This window comes from Lucilia cuprina, chromosome 3 (assembly GCF_022045245.1).
Source record: "Lucilia cuprina isolate Lc7/37 chromosome 3, ASM2204524v1, whole genome shotgun sequence".
Classification (NCBI taxonomy): Eukaryota; Metazoa; Arthropoda; class Insecta; order Diptera; family Calliphoridae; genus Lucilia; species Lucilia cuprina.
Window position 1 is genome coordinate 55246197 of NC_060951.1, and position 23153 is coordinate 55269349.

Sequence of the window (23153 nt, forward strand, 5' to 3'; positions counted from 1 at the left end):
TAGCTTTCTACTTTTTTTATAGAAAATGTGTATCTTTTTATAGAAACATTATTTAAATTCATTTAATTTATAATATAACTTTTAAAATTTTTTTAAGATTTTTAGTTTTTTTATAGAAAATTATGAAAAAATCTCAGCTTTTAGAAAATTTTATATAAATTCACTTATTGTAAGAAAATTTACAAAAAAATTTTATTAATGTAGAAATTTTCATGAAAGAGTCTTTCTTTCTGCTGAAATAACTTTTCATCCTGCCCTCGTCCAAAAGTAACACTTGATTAATAACTAATTTATTTTGCATTCGTATGATAGATAAACAGCTGATTCCAATATTTCATGTCGTAGACACCTAGTCAAACACACACACATACACTTAATTATTTTAAATACTTGTCATCACTTTTTTTATTATTCATTTTTCGCAATTTTTTTATATTATTTAATAACTTAACAATTTTAAGCATTTTTTTATATTTTTTTTACATATTATCGTAAATTGTTTTTTAAATATATATTTTTACATTGTATTAATATTTAAGTACTTAAGAGCTAACTACCGCACGATTTATAGCAAAAAACTAAATATCATTTATTAAAGTTGGAACTTTGGAACCCTCTGCTTGATATTAAAATAAAAATTAAACTACTAGTAGTATTAAGAAATTTAAAAAATAATAAAAAAGCTGAGCACTCTCCACGTTTTGTAGAACTCTACACAAGCAACCCTCACTGCACAAATACAATATATTTTTTATAAAAAAACTCTCATTTTGTTTTTGTAATAAAACAAACACAAACATTTAAACATATGCATAAAGCTAGAGGTGAAAATAGGTCCTTACAGAGGGCCCTTTAGAAGTGGTAGAAAATATACGACCATTATACACAAATGACTTTAGGAAAGCTCTATTGAATAGCTTTGAAACGGAAAACAATCCCGATTTTGTCACCGATTTAAAGGGCCCTTGACATATAGCCCCTTATAGCTCAGATTTATTACCACTACTCTCACTTGTTTATTGGTAACGGTGTTGGAGACAACAACAATAAAAAACTGTATTAGTCTCCTCTATAAATTGTTATCACATGTATGTTTAAATATGTATTTTTATTTTTGTACTTAAATATGTATGTAATTGTATATAAACATTCATGTGATTCTCTAAAACATTTTACTCACTGACTGAGCGAAGCGTTTATAAAAAATATTTAATCAAAAAATAACAACAACAATAGCTTATACGTTAACAATAAACAACAACAAAAAAAGTAAACAAACAAAACGCATGCATTTTATTATGGAAAAAAGCTCACTTGGCCATCCATCCATTTGGCCGGCCAGTCAACCAACTTGTTCAGTTCGCTTCAGTTAAACAAAAACAGAGAGACAGAGCATTCAGTTTTTTTGTGTTCAACCAACTAAACCAACCACCCTTTTTAGAAGTTGCTTGCCATGAAACATTTCGTATGTTTTGCAATACCCTACATTTAAATGTTGGGGTCATTTGAACTTTTTCACCAATAACATCCTTCGTTAATATCCTTTAAGTCCATCAGACAACTCTTTAAATCATTAACATTGTCAAGCGATAATGTTCATCTCTAATTGATTTATTTAGTCTTGTGAATACTATTTTTCGATTTACGTTGGAACTTATAAAAGGTCAAAGTTCAGAAATTGTTTTACTCGTATAAATTCACAAGTCTCCCAGTTAAATGTTTTAAAATAGTGCATTTATCGAAATAATCTGCACAAACTTTTAATTAAAAAAATTCTATCTAATTCTAGAAATAAATTTTGTAAATTTTATAAATTTTCTATAAAAAGTAAATCAATATAATAAAATATTCAATAAAAATATATATTTTTTTAATTTCTAAAAAAAAATAAAAAAATTGTCAAAAATTTTCTACAAAAAGAGAATTTTTAAAGTTATATTTTAAAGAAATATATAAATGTTCTACAATTGTTTCAACATTTTTAAAAGTGACATTTTTACAAAAAAATAATAACATTTTTAATAAGAATCGAATTTTCTATAAAAACTTTATAAGAATTTTGATAAATTTCTATAAAAAGAAAAAAAAATATATTTTATAATAATACAAATTTTCTATAAAATATTCTTATAAAAATTTTTTATCAATATTAATCAAAAATATTCACTTCATAAAGAAACTTAAAAAAAATCTGATAAAAAATTTCTATTAAAGAATATATTGGAAAACTTAGAAAAAATACAATAAATTATTAAAAGTGAAATTTTTGCAACATTTTCTTTAAGGAAGATTCTAAAGAAAATTATTATTTTCTGTAAAAAAATAAAATTGTCTTAAAAAAGAAATTATCAAAAATTTTCTATAAGAGAATTTTAAAAGAGCTATATAAATGTTCTACAATTGTTTCAACACTTTCAAAAGTAAAATTTTTCAAAAGAATCATAACATTTTAAAAATCGAATTGTCTATAAGAAACAGACATTTGAAAATTGTCAAAAAAAAGAATTTTGAAAAATTTTCTATTAAAACATATTTTTTTTTTATTAAAATAGTAATTTTCTATAAAATATTTTAAAACATTTATTTCTTATAAAAAAATTTTTATCAATTTCTTATCAATTTCAAAAAATCTGAAAATTTATATTAAAGAAAATTATTGAAAAATTCGAAAAAAGACAATAAATTTTTAAAAGTGAAATTTTTGCAAAATTTTCTTTGAAGAAGAAAAATTTTCCCAACGTTTTTCTATAAATAAAAAATAAAGTTTTAATAATTTTCTGTAAAAGTTTTTAAATATAGTTTTTTTTAATTTATAAAAAGAGAACATTTAGGAAATTTTCGATAAAATGTAATTAAAAAATTAAATTTAAAATTGTCTTAAAAATTTCTAAATTTTGCTATCAAAATGAGAAATTAACGAAATTTTTTTATAAAAAGGGAAATTTTTGGTGAATTTTTCAATTAAAAAAATTTTAATTTTTTAGTATTTTTTTACAAAGAGAAAACTTTACAAAAAGTTTTACTAAAAAGAGCAAATTAAAAGTATAAATTTTCTATATATTTTTTTTAATCTTGTAAAAAAAATTTTAAAAATATAAAATATGAATTTAAGAGAGAACATTTGATAAAAGAGAGAAAATTTTCCATAAAAGTTAGAAAATTTATGTTCAAAAAATGTTCTATAAAATAAATTTTAGAAAATGTTTCCAAAAGTAGAGACATTTTTAGAAAGTTTTCTATAAAAATGAAATTTTTAATAAAAAATGAAAAAAAAATCGAACCCATTTCTATCAGAAAGAGAAATTTACAAAATTTTCTATAAAAATAGGAATTTTTGAGAATTTTTTCAATAATAATTAAAATTTTAGATAAATGTTTGTATAAGAAATGAAAATTTTCTATAAATTTTTTCTTTTCAAAATTTTTATAAATTTATAAAAAAGATTTTTTTTTAATTTTGTAAAAAAGAGAACATTTCATAAAAAAGAGAAGTTTTCTTAAATTTAAAAAATTAGAAAATTTCTATCAATATGTTCAAAAATAAATTTTAGAAAATATTTTAAAAAACAAAATTTTTTTTTAGAAAATTCTCTACAAAAAAAAGATTTTAAAAAATTTTCTGTAAAATTGGAAATTGTATAAGAAAATTGAAACATAATATTACAGTCATCTTTTGATCAAGACCTCAATGGTTATAAAGTATAATAGTGAAGTCATAACTATTGTTAATGCGTCCTCTTTCAAAGAAATAGGCTCTATATAAAATCCACGATATTAGTTCTAAACTAAACTGAAATTTTCTGTAGAGTACACGTTTTTAAAAACTGGTCGAACATTTACAAAAAAAAACATTAAAACAAAAAAATATATATAGTATTTTAAACAATGTTTTCGTAACATCAGTCGAACAAGTTGCACATGCATACAACAATTACTCTCCGCTATAACTCTGACAAGACTCTAAGCTTCTTCTACTTCACATACAAAATTATACAGTATTTTCTGGTATTTTCAGTTATTGTAGTGTTGATGACGTTAAAATGTACATTGATGTCGCGCAGAAACTCACAGAAAGTAACATCCATACAAATAGTATTTAAAAGCAAAGTAAATAAGTCTTAAATAGTTTTACACAATGTGAAGAGTAGTATCCAAGTGTCATCCCATTTACTATAAGTATTGAATTACCATCACAGGCACTAAACGGAAAATGAATACCAAAAACAAAGAATACTATTGCGTCCATTAACAGGCGTATTTGGTGGTAAAGTTGCATTGTTTGGTCAACACTGCAAGTTTGTAGTATTGTTTTAAATTTGAACATAAATAGTTGTAAATAAAACTGTAATATAAGCTTTTTTTGTTTTGGACTATTGTTGTTAATTTTTATTTGTGTTTGTTTTAATTTTTACTTAAAATTAAAATAAATAATTGTTGTTATTGCAGAGATTCCTAAGCTAATTTGTAAACTATTTTTTAATATTTTATTCATTTGGATTCATGAAAAATTATGTTGAAAAACATATTTAAACATTTTTCCATTTCCCCCTGTCAATGTCAAGTTATTGCGTCTTTGTAAAGGACATTATATAAATCGCATGCTCAAAACATAAATAATTGCTTTAAACCCTTATTTTTTAATGATGACGTAACTGCCGGTCTGTCTAGTCTGTTGTTAGAATTTATTTATATGTTATTTACAAATTATTTTCTTTGTTTAAGAATATCTGCTTTTTAAATTATCACTCGCTTACTGTCATGTAATTGATATATTGACAGTGAAATCCATGCATGACATACATCTTATTTATAAAAAATAATAATGAAGAGCCCCTCTTACAATATTCTATGTACCCCTCGTTTTTACATGAAAAATATTACACACAAGAGAAGTTGCCTAATAAGCGGACACACAAACGTTTAGTGATTTTCTGGTTGTAGTAAGAGCTCCATTGTTAAAAAAATTAGCTTTTGCCGATCATGACTCAAGTCGTTCCTGAATGAAGATCCTATAGTCGCGGGAACGTTGTAATTAAAGCTTGTCTATTAACATGGTTTGAAAGTTACTTAAACCAAAGAGTTTATTTCATTTTATAGTGGTTTACATCCCTGGTGACCCTCACACGACATTCTAAAACTAACTTCAACTAGATCAAACAGTAGCTTGAGCAAGTAATAATTATTTTTCAATTCGAAATGTGTGTAATTTTAAAGTGCGTACAGCTTTTAAGCGTTAATTGTTACAATACCCCTAATAAATACAAATTCAATAAAAAGCTTTTCCAACAGCAACAATAAACACATTTCTATTTGTCAATGTTTCTCCCAATATTTGTATAGTCTGTCGTTTATTGTTGTTGTTTATAAACAAACAAAAAAAAACAAAGAAAAACAACAATTGATTGCATGACCAACCATTCATAACAACTTTTTAACACATTTATATGAAGCTTGCCCAGCAAACATCAAAGTTTTAAACTTAAATTAAAAACGATTTCCAAACAAAAGCTTTCGTAAAAAAAATTAAGTTAACATTCATAATTTTAAAAGCTTTATAGAAAAGTTATGATCTCATATTTTAAAGGATTTGAAATAGAAAGCTTTTTCTATAACCAACGTTAGAAAGTAAGTTAAAGCTTTTTAAAAGCTAAATCTCAATAAAGTTTGAGAAATCATTGAACTTTTTTTGAAAATTAAAGCGTTAAATGGAATCTATGCTATTTAATTGATAATTATTGTAAATCAATAGCATTTTCAATTACAGTTTTCGAAACTTTAATAACTTTTTAAAATATCGTTTTTTAAATGAGAATGATTTATAAACAAAAGCTTTTACAAAAAATCGTTGGAAAAATCTCATTAAAAATTAATGTTTCTCTACGTTAAGATGTCAAATATGGACCTTTTTTAATATTTCATACATGTTTAAACAAAAACTTTTTCAATTATGCCAAATCACTACAAACATTTAAGTAACGTTGATAGCTTTTATACTAAAAGCTTTGCTTTAAAAATGTTTATATTACTAACGTTAAAAACAAACTTTAATTCGATTTAAGAGCTTTCTATATTACACTTACGTTTTAGAAATAATTGAAAAGAGTTTTAACTAAAAGCTTTACAGAACGGTTAAGATCAATAACGAAAAAGCTTTCAAATGAGAGCTATACCAAAACAAAAGCTTTCGCATTTTAAATGTTGGACAAAATTAATTATGATTTTGATCTTAAACTGAGAATATTTAGAAATAGAAGATCTGTTCAAAATAACTAAAAGCTTTGTCATCAATGAATAAACTTGATGCATTTTAAACAATTTAAGAAGAATTAAAACAAAGTTCTTTTTCCTAAAGTTTGATCAATTAATATCAAAAGCTTTCTCAATTAGAATAACATTTCAAAAATCATTCTTCTTTTAAAAAGATTATTAGACCTTTAATTTAGAATAAAATTTCTAAATTACGAACTTCTTACGATTATTGAAGATAAAATAAAAGCTTTCGCAAACAAAATATTAGAAAAATTCTTAAAGTTTTCAATTAGCAATGATTAGAGTTAAAGCATTAGAAAAATATTTGCCATTAAGTGTTAAAATATATTTTTGTAAAACGGTAAAAGTTTATGTTTGCTGGGTTATGTGCTGTAAATGGGTGTGAGATAGAGATTATGTATTATTTGTACGAATATACATACTATATTCACATGAATTTAATCAATCAGCATCTGTTGTTGTAATTCTTTAAGTCAACAAAAATAATTCTACAATCGTTCATTAGCATCTGTTAAATTTTTCAAATCGTTTGGGCACGTTTTGTGAATAATGATGTTTTTAACTCATTCTTTTGTATGTATTTTTGTTTTGTTTTTGTTATGAATATGAATCTATCGAAGATATTTATGATCTGTAAGATGGACTCACCCGGAGGAAGTTTGCAACATATATTTATCAACTACTCAGACAACAAAAGGGTGAATCTCTAGATAGCTATATAACCCGATGAATTCAAAATACTAGGTAAAACCTTTCCTAGGAATTAATTAAACTACAGGCTTCGTAGCCGCAGGCATTAACGCTCTGTAACCGGTCAATAATTAGTAGTTCAGAAAGCTTTTTTTAAAATTTGTAAAGCTATCGATCATTACTAGCAAAATAAACTTTTGTCATTTCTCTAAAAGCTATCGATTTGAAACTTAAATTTTGACTTGTTAAAAGAAGATGTATTTGTGGACCCAATACTAAAAATATTGGCATGTTTAAAATAATATCCTGTAATTTTTCAGTATTTCTAAATATAAATTTATTTACAAGACTAAAATTTAGACCTTAGTCCTAAATCAAAACATAACTAGATATTTATTAAAATAATCGGACAAAGTATTTTACTAGTAAACAACAATTTATTTACTACATTTACAACAATTTACATTAGCCTTAATGACCCATAGCAGGATAATTGCATAAATTAAAAGTTTTACTTTAATTTCTGCAAAACGAAATCACTGAATACATGCACAACTTTGTAAAGGGAACAACGTGTGTAACATAAAAATCAATGACTCAAAATGCAATAGACCGGCAAACCGATGATGACGAGTGAACACAGCAAACAAACAACAGCAACAACAATAACAAACTTAACTTAAGGGTGTGTTTTTTCTCCCCAATAACAGTAGACAGCAGTGGCCCAATATGGCGACCAAAATACAGAAATATTGCAATAAATAGTATTTAAAAAAAATTACACATACAAGAAATTCCAATAAGAATAATTATAAATTTTTTTTAATTAATTTTTTTTTTAAATCAGATTTTTTCCTTTTAACATTAAAGGAAAAAATTAAGTTTTTTATTAAATCCTTGTTTTGTTATTAATTTTTAAAATGTATTATTAACAATTTTTTGTTTCTTAACAGTCATTAGTTAAGTTTTGTTGCGTTAAAAAAGTCCTTGTAAGTATTGATTTTTAACATGGCACACTTTCTTCCTTCTTTTTTGCAAAGGATGCTGTAGGATATTTTGTGATTTTTCTTTAATTTTTATGTAAATTACTTCTTTAATTTGCTAGAATATTCAACAAACACTAAAACATTTCTAGGTTTTTCTTTAATACACTTTTAAAATAATATTTGTTAATAAATTGTTAAAAATCACAAAATTTTTCTTTTCTTTTCTCTTTATAATTTGGATTCAATTTTTATATTTAATTATATATTTTTTTTTTAATTTTATTAAAAAACACACACCATTTATTTAAGGAAGTGACAATTTGCTTTAATACGAGAACAAACTACAACTGCAACATTTGGGTGCGTGCCACTTTGGCATTTATTTTTTAATTTTTTCTTACTCTCTTTTTAAAGAGTCCTATTACGGGAGAACACTGTATATTTAGAAGACATTTAAGCAACCAAAACCTGTTTATATTAAATGTTTTTATACAAAAGAACATTTGTGCCACCCTTGCTTGCAACCAAAAAAAAAAAAAAAAAAACAAAACAAGTATTTGCTCCCTCTTTTGTCTGCCTCCCCAATTCGAAAGAAGGGTAAAAACTTATAGCGCATGTCCTGTGAGTTGAGTGAGATGTTAAAACATAAATAAAAGAGTACGTGTTGTTGTTTTTGTTTAAGGGTAGTTTTTGTGTTGTTTATTTTGGCAAAATAACATTTGTTTTGCATTGCCAACTATATAGTGTGGCTAGTTGCCAATTGTTTTTTTTTTTTTTTGGTTTCTTCACAATAGTGTTTTTAAACATCTTTTTTAAATTTTAAATTTTTTCCCGACTACATTATTATTACATCAAAAGCTAAACAAAAAGAACAACAACAACGCTAAACGAAATAAAAAACAAAATACACAAGGCATCTAAACCAACAGACATCTAAACATACATAACGAAAAACACAGAAAAACAAAAATAACAACGCAATGACGCCAACAGCATCCAAACATACAAAAAAATACACAGCTGAATAAAACCAAATACATCTACACACACACGTGTACATCTTTTTCTAATATACAGTGTTGTTGTTGCTTTTTTAACAAAGCATACAAAAATATGACATTTTTTGATGAAATTTTCAGAGCTTATATCGGATTTTTTCTCATATCTCCGTTATTTACCGACCGATTTTGCTGATTTTAAATAGCGATCTTCTCGATCGCCGATATCTGGGGTCCTCTAAAAACAGACAGACGGACAAGGCTTAATCGACTCCGCTATCTATAAGGATCCAAAATATATATATACTTTATAGGGTCGGAAAATTATATTATAGAAATTACAAACGGAATGACAAACTTATATATACCCTTCTCACGAAGGTGAAGGGTATAATTATAAAAAATTAATGGTTAACAGACTTTGAAATTTAATTTATAGCGAATTCCTTAGGTATCACAGCATTTTTAGCCGGTAAAAGTGTTGAAGTAAATTTCTGAAGAAGATCTAGGTCCTGTATAATGTAATTATCCTAACAGAATTGGGTTAAAAGATTTTGATATTTGAAAGATTGTTGAATGATTAATCAGTGTGATCAGGCCTTCACACCATCACACTTTACGTCCGTAAAGTCTAATGGCAAAGAAAAATTAAATTCCATTCGTATAATAGTCGTATAATTTATAGTTTTTGTGTTTATGCGATTGGTATAGAACAATAACAAAGTAAGATGGAACAGCTGTTTTTGTATATGTTCATATAGAAATACATCCCTGATCTAATGCAACATGCTTGTTTTTTTTATCCAAAGCAATAGCAAAGTGTACAACTATTATAAATAGATCATCCAGGTGTTTGAATTATAATTGTTAATAGATATATTTCCTTAATATTTTTAGAGCAGTCGGTTTTTTGTATATATATCTGCAACAGACATAAAAAGATACTTAGAAAAGACTCAAAAATTACCAAAATATGATTCAAAAATTATTCTAAAACGACCAGTAATTCGACTCATTCGACTCAAAACTGATTAGAAGAAGGGCTCATATAATAACCCTTAAGGAGTGTCACGTAAAGGGTTTCATTTTCTCCCAACAAAAGTATTATTTATGATGAGAAAATAAGCTTACATATGCATTTAGATATGCTTAAATATGCAATCATCTAGAAGAGCCATAAAAGACTCGAACGTGATCAAGAATATCAAAAATGCTAGTTGCGACCACGTCGATATTTTAAGCTACTTTCGAGCATTAAACTCACTCCTTGAATAAGACTCTATATGACAGATTATAATTCCTATAAAAATTCGCTCTACAGAAGTCCGTCATAAGCACAAACGTAATTTCAGTTCAGCGACCCTTATATGGGAGCTAGAATCAATAGTACACCGATCCTCATAAAGCTTAGAAATTGGATTACGGTTAATTACTATAGAAGGATTTGTAAGCATAATATAAACAATAAAACAATTTTTCTGAAGGGGGATAAGTTCAATTATAGGCCCATCCTAGCAAAGAAATTTCGTTTTACAATTTTCTTAGAGCGATTTATGGATATCATAAAATTTTGAAGAGTACTCGTATTTCCAATGCAATGTTAAACGTAATTTTCTGAAGTTGATCTTATATAAGGGGTAGGGTCAATTACTGAACAATTCTAATTAGATCAGAATATCAAGGATGCACTCGCAATGAAAGTAATTTTCTCTAGAAGACCTTTTATGGAGGGTGGAGTGGTTTATGGGTCGATCCTCATAAAATTTGCTAAATATAAAGATGTTTATATCGAATTTTATGATTATATTTGAATTTTTTAAACGGTTATGACTGTTAAAAAAAAAAAAACTGGGGACCACCTGTATGGGAGCTATGAAAAAATTTTTAGTATCAAACAAACCTTACCTCTAGGAAATATTTAAGAGAAAATAGGTAATATATATAACATAATAAGGTATAATTTTAGCAGGTTAACAGAAGCTCTATTTTCTGTAAGTTGGTCTACTGTGTTGTATGTGTATGCAACGTCATTAACAAATTTCATATTTTCTTTTTTATTTAATACAAATTTTAAACAAATAAATCTCATCTTAAATGTCATGAAAAAAAGAAAGAAATATTCCGCCAAATTTTTTTGTAATAGTTTTCTAAGAAAGCACACATAAAAACCTCCAGTGTGTATTTTAAAATCTAACAAATATTTTTGTTATTTAAAATAACGTCACCTGTGACAGTAGACATGAGCCAAGATAGTTTACAGGCTGTATAATGGCTGGCAACAATAAGCGACCGACCGTATGGCCAGAGAGACCTTATGTCTGGCTCTTTAGTGTTTTGTTTTTATAAACATATTCGGGCTCATAATATAGTTAACAGCTTCCTAAACATGAAAAATATTGCATTATTGGTAGGCATTCGCATCTGCGCAGTAATGTCGAAAAAGCACAGGTTTTCCAAAAAAAGATGTTTAAATATATAAAAAGAGATTTGTCTAATTGATTCGAATATTTTAAGGAAGAACTTTCTTAGGATGAGACCAGAGCCACTTTCGAAGTTTTTATTTGGTTCTTCATATTAATAAAAAAATTAATTTTATGTCTATTTTGTAACACCCTGTAGTTTTTGAATGTGATTATACACTCGTAAGTATCTCCATTGAATCAGTATTTTGTTTTCTAATTATGATTTATACTGAGCCAGTGATTTGTGTATGTGTGTCTAGTCCAGCTTAGACTAGTCGATTCATAATGTTGATTTATTGTGTCCACAAGACAAATACAACAATGTACAATAACAAAAATAATAAAAACAACTTGGCAAAGGCAACATAATAAAGTTTAGATACACATTATCTTATATTATGGATATATAGAGTTTACAGATCGAACAAGTAGATCCTTACAAAATTTTACAACAAAATATTGTCGAAAACTAGAAAACTAAACAGTTTCAAAACCATATCATTCATATTTATACTTTCCCATTTCCCTTTATCCAATTTTAAATTGTCAAGAAACCCTGCTTACAAGGAATTTTTAGTTGCCACAACTCGCACAATCTGTTCGTTCAAGCATATTTTGAAGGCTTGAGATGCTGTCAACAAATCTTGTACGTATTAGAGTAGGTACTTATACGTAAATAAAACCATGTGTGTAGTAAAACTTATCTGCTGCATGTTGCAAATACAGACAATATGATTATTTAATAAGAAAATCTATTATGTACAAAAAGAAAATAAATTAAAAATGTTGCCGCAAATATAGGCAGCAACAACAGTTGCAATTACGCAATTTGGAAATAGAAAATTTGTTTTGTTTCAACAGCAGAAAAAAAATAAATAAAAGGAATTATTTATTGTTGAACGTTGACAATTATCCAGCCGTTGTCAGTTGTTATTTCTTTGGGAGGAACTAAAACATGTGCATTTAAGTTGCAGTTTTCTCTCCATAATGTCTTGTCATCAAAGACTAATTTGAATTGTTTTTTGGTATTGTTATCCATCATTTTACTTTCTTCAACACCTTTTTTGGTTAGGAAAAATGTTATTGAAATACTTTCTACTATGAAGAGTTTTTTATTTATTTTAATAATCGTATAGATTTATTATTAACTAGCTATACCCAGTGTGCTTCGCTACCCTTATCGTAATGGAATAAAATAAATATCATTATTGTAAATGTATATATCTGCAATGTCAAAAATTCCCCTTTTAGAGAACTCTTTAAGTTTGATTTTATGATTCTAGTCTCAATATTACAGAAAATTAGAAAAAACAGTTGAATAACGAAAAAGTACCATACAGTGCCTTTTTATATATTTTCATTAAATCAGGATGACGCATGTTTAATTTTCAACCAGAAACCAAAAAAAAAAAAACGCATAAAGATTTTTATACAATCAGGAAGCTACATTTCCAATTTAATGTTTTTAGGTTCAATATTATAGAAAATTCGAAAAGTATTAGTAAAAGAACAAAAAAGTACCAGAGTATGCTTTTTCAATTTTCGTGTTTAATTTTATGTTTATATATTCAATATTTTAGAAAGCTCTAAAAGTACCAGTACCAGTGAAGTACGAAAAAGTACCAAAGGACCTATTTTATTTAATTTCATGTTCCTAAGTTCAAAAAGTACCAGAAAATATTCCAGTTTAAATTTTCATTTACTCAAGTCCCTGATTGCTTTTAAAGATTCTAATTAACTCCGGGCTCTACATGCTTAATTTCATGTTTCTAGGTTCAATATTATACAAAAATCCAAAAAGTACCTTTTGAAGAACGAAAAAGTACCAAAAGTCCCCTTTTATAGGTTCTCACTTAATCCATCCTCTACATACTTAATTTCATGTTTCTAGGTTCAATATTATAGGAAATTCAAAAAGTACCTTTTGAAGAACGAAAAAATACCAAAAAGTCCCCTTTTATAGATTCTCATTTACTCCGGGCTATACATTCTTAATTTCATGCTTCTAGGTTTAATATTATAGGAAATTCAAAAAGTACCTTTTGAAGAACGAAAAAGTACCAAAAAGTCCCCTTTATAGATTCTCATTTACTCCGGGGTAACGAATCAAAAATTCTATTCCAAAATGTTGCAACATCGTAGTGGGAGCCCGAACGAAAAAATACCAAAAAGTCCCCTTTTATAGATTCTCATAAAAAGTACCTTTTGTAGAACGAAACAGTACCAAAAAGTCTCCTTTTATAGATTCTCATTTACTCCGGGCTCTACATGCTTAATTTCATGTTTCTAGGTTCAATATTATACAAAAATCCAAAAAGTACCTTTTGAAGAACGAAAAAGTACCAAAAGTCCCCTTTTATAGGTTCTCACTTAATCCATCCTCTACATACTTAATTTCATGTTTCTAGGTTCAATATTATAGGAAATTCAAAAAGTACCTTTTGAAGAACGAAAAAATACCAAAAAGTCCCCTTTCTTATTTACTCCGGGCTCTACATTCTTAATTTCATGCTTCTAGGTTTAATATTATAGAAAATTCAAAAAGTACCTTTTGAAGAACGAAAAAGTACCAAAAAGTCCCCTTTATAGATTCTCATTTTCTACGTGCTCTACATGCTTAATTTCATGTTTCTAGGATCAATATTATAAAAAACACAAAAAGTACCTTTTGAAGACCGAAAAAGTACCAAAAAGTGCCCTTTTATAGTTTCTCACTTAATCCAGGCTCTAAACGCTTAATTTCATGTTTCTAGGTTGAATATTATAGAAAATTCAAAATGTACCTTTTAAAGAACGGAAAAGTACCAAAAAGTCCCCTTTTATAGGACCTCATTTAATCCGGGCTCTACATGCTTAATTTCACGTTTCTAGGTTCAATATTATACAAAAATCCAAAAAGTACCTTTTGAAGAACGAAAAGGTTTCAAAAAGTCCCCTTTTATATGTTCTCACTTAATCCAGGCTCTACATACTTAATTTCATGTTTCTAGGTTCAATATTATAAAAAATTCAAAAAGTACCTTTTGATGAACGAAAAGTCCCCTTTTATAGATTCTCATTTACTCCGGGCTCTACATGCTTAGTTTCATGTTTCTAGGTTAAATTTTATAGAAAACTCAAAAAGTATCTTTTGTAGAACGAAACAGTACCAAAAAGTCTCCTTTTATAGATTCTCATTTACTCTGGGCTCTACATGCTTAATTTCATGTTTCTAGGTTCAATATTATACAAAAATCCAAAAAGTACCTTTTGAAGAACGAAAAAGTACCAAAAGTCCCCTTTTATAGGTTCTCACTTAATCCATCCTCTACATACTTAATTTCATGTTTCTAGGTTCAATATTATAGGAAATTCAAAAAGTACTTTTTGAAGAACGAAAAAGTACCAAAAAGTCCCCTTTTATAAATTCTCATTTACTCCGGGCTCTACATGCTTAATTTCATTAACGAAATAAAAATTCTATTCCAAAATGTTGCAACATCGTAGTGAGAGCCCGTTATTACGTATTTATATGTATAAGTTAATAAACCAAAATCAATGTTTTATGAAAAAAGTACCAAAAATAGGTACAATTTTCACCCCTTAAACATCCGAATAACCAAAAAGTACTAAATTTATATTTTTATTTTTTCGTCAAGTTATGAAGGAGTCAAAAATATTGTTTGAATGTTCACTGGTTTAAAATATACATGGGGTGCAAAAAAAGTACCAAAATACAGTTTTTACCCGTTTATTCCCTAAAGGGGCCGAAATTGAAAAAAGTACCAGACACCTGTCCGCTTATTTTTTAAATGAACGACGATAAGCTTTAAACTATTTTTGTATCTTTTCTAGTTTAGGAGATATGAGGTTACCGATTTTACCCGTTTTTACCCTTTTTTACCCCCTAAACATTCGAATTTCCAAAAACCGTTTAGGCTGTGCGATGATGAATCAGTCAATCAGTCAGTCAGTCAGTAACGTTAGAATTTTATATATATAGATAAAGACTTAAAAGTATATCGGAAATGTTGCTTTTTAAAAAATGGAGATGATAGTGTACATAATAATTAAGGTGTTTTAAAGATGACTTTTGTGATTAAAAATACTAGATGCCTTTTGTGGTTAAAAATACTTTCTAATTTAAGGAGATAATTAAAATTACGTTGATTATTATTACTATACTATACTATAGAATAGACTATATAATAGACTATAGACAAGACTACAGACTAGACTATAGACTAAACTATAGACTAAACTATAGACTAGACTATAGACTAGACTATAGACTAAACTATAGACTAGACTGTAGACTATAGACTATAGACTAGACTAGACTATAGACTAGACTATTGACTAGACTATAGACTAGACCATAGACTAGACTATAGACTAGACTATAGACTAGACTATAGACTAGACTATAGACTAGACTATAGACTAGACTATAGACTAGACTATAGACTAGACTATAGACTAGACTATAGACTAGACTATAGACTAGACTATAGACTAGACTATAGACTAGACTATAGACTAGACTATAGACTAGACTATAGACTAGACTATAGACTAGACTATAGACTAGACTATAGACTAGACTATAGACTAGACTATAGACTAGACTATAGACTAGACTATAGACTAGACTATAGACTAGACTATAGACTAGACTATAGACTAGACTACAGACTAGACTATAGACTAGACTATAGACTAGACTACAGACTAGACTATAGACTAGACTATATACTAGACTATAGACTAGACTATAGACTAGACTATAGACTAGACTATAGACTAGACTTTAGGCTAGACTATAGACTAGACTATAGACTAGACTTTAGACTAGACTATAGACTAGACTTTATACTAGACTATAGACTACACTATAGACTAGACTATAGACTACACTATAGACTAGACTATAGACTAGACTATAGACTAGACTATAGACTAGACTATAGACTAGACTTTAGACTAGACTATAGACTAGACTTTAGACTAGACTATAGACTAGACTATAGACTAGACTTTAGACTAGACTATAGACTAGACTTTATACTAGACTATAGACTACACTATAGACTAGACTATAGACTACACTATAGACTAGACTATAGACTAGACTATAGACTAGACTATAGACTACACTATAGACTAGACTATAGACTACACTATAGACTAGACTATAGACTATACATACATACATACATACATACATACATACATACATACATACATACATACATACATACATACATACATACATACATACATACATACATACATACATACATACATACATACATACATACATACATAGATACATACATACATACATAAATACATACATACATACATACATACATACATACATACATACATACATACATACATACATACATACATACATACATACATACATACATATTTCCTCATATTAATATCTCTACATAATTTAAGAATTAATAACTTTTTATCTTAAATAGTATAAAAACACAGTTTTCAAAATTATCAATTGTGTTCGCTTCACCAACATAATGTTTATGATTATTGCAAAATTTTGTTTACAATAAAACAAGCTTTACAATAAATTACAATTTATTCATATTTATTATGTCAATAATTATTTATTCAATTACGTATCAGATGTAATAACCATCCATTTATGATTGTAAATGTCTGCTGGAGTGCCAAAGCACTGTCCGTATAACAGAAATAGCTGCCGGCACATTAATTTTATAAATATTTTTACTAAATTTTTTTTCCAAAAATTTTTATTTATTTTTATAAATTGTTTGGCAAAAAATGTAAAAGAGTTAAACTGTTAAGTCAGACCATGACACTAGACGATTTAGAAAATTATTATTTATGCTTTAGCTAGAGTTTTAAAAAACGAACGTGAAAAAATATTGGAGAGTTTAGTGGAGTTCAGTGTAGTAGAGTGCAATGTAGTAGGTTGGAGTAGCATATACCTTCTTTACCTTCACTTTTACTCAAAACAGAAACAACAACAGCGTCAAGCACCGGAGACGCACTGCTGCAATAACAACTAATGGTACTAACTACTGACATTTGTAATTTGGAAGTCGAGAGGTGGTTTAGTGAGATGATAGTTAGAAACATGTATTTGGCATAAACTGCTTCAACATGCTACATACTTAAACATTTATACAATATAAACAATTTTGATTAAAAGCAACTAAAGCAATAACAACAACTACAAAACATTAAATGTAATAAATGGTAATAATTCATTTAGTGTAGTACCACCAACGTAGCAAGGGGAGAGATTTATTTGTAGAGAGATCACTGTCTACTGTCGAGCGAGATCAATTAAGTAAAAGTCAATTATGGAGTTACACAAATATTGTATATTGTGTAAAGAAAATTATTGCAATAATAACATAACATTAAAACTGAGAGAAATGTCCACCTAAACAAGTAAAATTTACCACCTAACTGTTACAATTATCTAGATAGTTTCATGGTGATGTTAAAGTTATTGTATTTTAAAGGAATATCGTGTTGCGTTAAATAGAAATAGAAAATTAGTGATTAGAATTAAAAAAAAACCTGCTTGCGTATCAATTGACGGAACCAAACTGCAATTCTCACAAATTTAATTAGTAACACATGTTTAAAACAGTCCAAATAAGATTTTTGTATTAGTAACTTAGTCTTTAAGCTTCGCCTGAAAAACTTTGGTAGCTCAACTTACATACATGCTGATCTGATCGCAGTAGTTATACCAATTAGAAGTTCTTATGAATTCGTATAAACGACCAAGAGTATCTAGGTTCTTTTCAGAGAATGTCCGGCCTAAATAATTTTGGATGTTGTGCGAGCAATAAAACCATTGCTTATGCGTCTCCTTAGTGTTCACATTGCTCTTTTGTGAACTATGTTCGAATTCGTTGGCAATTTCATTTCTCAAAACCTTTATAGGGTAGGAGTTAATAATCCACACCTCGAGAACTTCAAATCCTTTAGAAAGGAGATTTTAATATTTTATCTACTCTCCCTTAGAGCGTGTAACTTTTTATTTATAGAGAAATAAAACCGGGGGAGTACTTATCTTACAGCAGACCAGAATTTATTATATTTGGGGCTAGAAAAGCATAACGATTCGCTCCTTCTCGTCATTTTGTCTTTCGACTTCTTTCGACTTTTTCCGACTTTTTGACTTTTTTCCACTTTTTTTTAAATTTTTGACTTATCGACTTTCAGACTTTTCGACTTTTATTAACAAAGCCGACTTTTCGACTTTTTTCACAGATGATAGTCGAGTTATCGACTTTTTTGGAACAAAATAGTCGACTTCGACTTTTCGACTTTTTTCAACAAAAAGTCGATTGTTCGATTATTCGAAAGTCGATTTATAGAACCCTACGGTAAGATCGTTGGGTAAAAGGGGAGATATTTCAGTATAAGTCCTTTTAATGGAGATGGTACGGCTTGAACTTATAGATCTGTAACCTTCTTTAGAGGAGGTTCAAAATGCATTGGGTGTTGGCTCAGAGGAAATCACGTAACAAAATTTGTACATGGTCCGTCCCCCGGGTCGTGTTACTTTGATGATCTTTTCCTTCTTGGTGTTATTGCAATGCGTGGAAAAGAGATACTACCAATGCATCTTGTCTGCAGGGACTATAATCTAATGTATTTCATTGGAATGATTTGACCTGGGGTAGAACGAGAGAGCATTATGTGTATGAGTTTTAGACATTGTCTTTCTTCGGAAACAGAATGTTGCCTATAAGACAGACTGTCGATAGTTTTAACGTGAGCACCTGCCGTGTCGGCCTTATCTCACGGTGGTCTTTTTCATCCACTGGGTAGACTTGAGAACGGTCTACCATCGCCCCTTTGTCTTCAATGAAGACGCAGGTGGCAATTTTTGCACATTGGCTATGACCGGTACCATGCGCAAGTACTTTGCTGGAGTACTCGAGCTATCTAATCTCTTGCCAAAGTAGTCACGTTGTAAGACAACCACACTACTATGGCTCTGTTGATTCGGCAACAGCACCTAGAGACGTAACCGGTGGACCGAAGCACGATCCATCAATAAGCCGTAGACATCGTTCTTACTCACAGTGACACGCTGTGGCAAGTCGAATATGAACAGAGTAAACTCTGAACATATCTGGACAAGGAAGGAAACTTAATCGGTATCTCTTGTATATGATATCTTTCATCCATCATCATTCAACCCAGCACACATCTCATTTATTCGACACATTCATAGAGAAAAACATACGACACATTCATTTAGGTATACGGGTGGATGAGTCCCGCATACCTCTACATTCATTCTTTATCATATACAATTGACACCAACTCATTTCCAACGCTTAGTCCCACAGTCACTCCTCTGTGGGGTATCTGTTGATTTTCGGCAACAGCACCGAACCTTATCCCGATATATTGACTATGATCATGCATCAGTCTTTTAACCGCCACTTATTCTCTTCCCGCGAATTTGGGTTCAACCAACAGCCACTACGTGGATCTCGAAGGAATCTTAACCAACTGACCAGCCAGGACATAGTCCTGCGGGCAACTGGCCACCCGTAGTACCAGATTATGCGGTGCTCTGGTCAGACCTCTGGCAATCTATGCAAGGACTAAGCCAAGCAGTAGACTGAGACACCAATTTTTCAATCCCGGTCAGATTGGAGGTATTGGGCCCTCTTTATACCCCGGGATTGCAATAACACCAAGGCGGAGGTCTTCGCCTAGGTAACATGCCCCCGGGGGGTGCCTATAAGACAACAGACCGAAGATGATTACCTTAGGGACTAACAGTAGCAAATAGGTGCCAAGTGTATGTTTTTGTATAAGTTTTTGGTTGATATTGCCGCCTTAAGAGTATTAAGAGAAATGAATGGAAATAAGTTGAGCTTGAACGTAATTGTTCAACAATCGGAGCCATGTTGTATTAGCAACGTTCTGATATTCTCTGTTATACTTCATAGCTTGCTTCTTTTTTGGTCGAGAAATGTATCGGTGGTTGACTCATTTGATTGCCTATTATTCAGAGTGTTCCTTACAAATCTCTTAGGCGCTAAGAAACTTTGTCTCTTGTCCAAACAATGGTTGACCACACTGATGTAAGACTGATGGCTATCACGTTTAACACGGCGACTGTAACAACAATGATAATTTTCGAAGAAGTAAGAGCTTTGCTACTTAGATCCGAAGATTACATTATATTGTACCTAACCTGACAACGTAACAATCTCTTTTTTTACAACAACAAGCAATACATCTTCTTAGTAAAAAATCGCTTGATTACAACCAACTTAATCATACACAGGAAAATGATAAAGACATCAATAAACAAGCCAAAAGAAAAATGAAAATAGTCAAAACAACATTGTTAGAAAGATTAAACACCATCACCTGCAATAATGGCATCATCAATTAAAATCATTTTAATTTTTATTATTTCTTTTTATCGCACAAACATTTTTCTCTACCTATTATGGTTTGCATGAGTTCAGTTTAGTTCGTTTGCTATTCATTCAATCATGCTAGTTGATCTTAAATCAACATCTTATCAAAACAAAAATATTTTTTTTTTCGTTTATATATTAACTGACATGGGTGACTGACACCCCCAACCAAATACAGACATTTTACAAAAATGGTATGAGAGGAGAAAAAATGAATTGTTGCCAATACCACTTTCATTGCCTTTTGGGTTTTTAAGACTAAAAGAAAAATAATGGAAAAAATCACATGTCTCTATATACATATATAAAGCGAGACTAATCTGTACATTATACTTGTACGATAACATTTTGTACATATATAGAAAGAAGTAAAAACTTTATTTAAAACAATTTTTTCGACTTTTGATTTCATTTTAATTAATAGTGCAAAAAGCATTAATAATATGAAAACTCCTTTATTTATTTTTTCTTTCAGCTCGTATGTGAGTGAGTGTCAACGATAGGAAGTTTTATTGGATAATGTTATTTGAGAAGAATGTCCTTTGTATGGAAGGCTGAGTGTTGTGGTTTTGATTTCCGTGATATGCCTCCCGATTTGACTGCAATTTCGTTAAAAACTGAATTGAAATTGCCTGGTTTTTCAAAACGATCATAAAAGAAATGATCGTAACAAGGTTCCATTATTTCCCTAACCCTATATCTTATCTGTATAAATGTCAAACATCCAACTTTATCACAGCAGTATCTGCCATTCTTATTCATTCAATTATAGGCCAAGCCCTCTAGAGATTGGGGCAATGGAGTATGATTGTATCGTTTAATAAAAAAATCTCTAAATGGGGTCGTGTTAACAGAGTCGATTTTAACGGCCGCAAGACTCAATGTTGCTTTTTTAACGCATAAACGCTTGACAGATATTGTTGTTACATCTTTATATATGAGTGGTGTAAATATTAAGGAATCGGAAACTCTTGATGTTCTGGGCATGAAAAATCAGTGCGATATCCGCTGGACTAAACACATTTTTTGTCTAGGTTTTTTGAAACGGTGTAAGACATACTTTGCTCCAACTGATCTCTTTACTATCGGCCGGAGCTTCGAAGTCTATTTTGGAGCTACTCGACCGCGTACAAGAGAGGGCGAAGGTACTTAACGGTGACAATAGAGTATCCAACTCTATTGATTCACTGGTATTTCACTGTTCTATCGATACTACAATGGAATGTGTTCCTTTGAAATTAGGAAACTTGTTCCCAATACCCGTAACACACGTCTTTCTTCAAGAACACACCCATTTGAGGTAGATTGGCCAGTGGACCGCACAACTACAGGGAAAATTTAATCTTCAGCCGCACGTATGTGGAATAAACTTTCTGCAGAGGTATTCCCTGCTACTTTCGATATAGGAAGATTTTAATCTAATGTCCACAAACACTACACCCTCTATCCTCCTTCCTACGAACTATATTCCTAGTTCCAACACAATGCTTCGCAAAAGTAGGGGTTATCCCCTGAGTGCTTGTCCAATTAAAAAAAATTATCTCTTTGAAGAGATCACAAATTTAGAATGAATGATCACTTTTTGCGATAGAGAGTTCTTTATTTTAATAGAATAAGTGATTAAATAAAATAAGCCAAACTATAATAATTGCTAGACAAATATTGTGTTGAAACAGCATGATTTTCCAAATTGGTCTCTCAAGATCGAATTCAAATCTATTAAAAAAAAACAGCATGATTTTCCAAATCGATATTGAATGATCGATTTCAAATCTATCAGAAAAGAATGATTAGTCTAAAAAGATGTAACGAGTCAGAATTGGGATTTATCAATCAGACCTTAAGTGATCTTATGAGGTCTTATTATAGCGAATAAAAGAAACAATTCTCAAGAATATCAAATTCAAATAACATCAACCTAAAGAATACCATGTCTTGAATTAGTTATAGAAGGCTGTAATGGAACACAAACCAAAATCATGCAAATGATCTATGTGATCATGCATCATGAATGAGTAGGAGCAGTGCTATACTGAGACTATTATGCCGCAACAAGACAATAAAACAAACGAACAACGACGACCACGATGATGATGATGAAGACGACGGCTATCCATGATTACATTCCTTTCGTTTTCGCTGTACAAAGCTGTAAGCTAGTGTTTTTGTGGATTGTTGTAGTGGTGCTTTTATTATATTTTGTTTAGTTCCACTCACTCACTTGTTCGCTCGCTCGCCTGCCCACTAGTTTAGGTTGGGATTTTTGACTGTCGCTTTTTTATCCTGCCTTTATAAATTGGA

At 29.4% G+C, this 23153-nt stretch overlaps 1 protein-coding gene across 2 annotated transcripts in view; it reads right to left on the reverse strand.

Moving 5' to 3' along the window:
- LOC111684866 overlaps positions 1-23153 on the reverse strand; it is a 145832-nt gene that overhangs the window by 88143 nt on the left and 34536 nt on the right. The window contains exon 1 of one of the 2 annotated variants that reach the window (XM_023447093.2): positions 8050-8153. The exons of the other annotated variant lie outside the window; for it this stretch is intronic. The gene's annotated coding sequence lies outside the window, so the exon portion shown is untranslated. Of the gene's footprint in view, positions 1-8049; positions 8154-23153 lie in introns of those variants that run through there. 2 annotated transcript variants of the gene reach the window in all.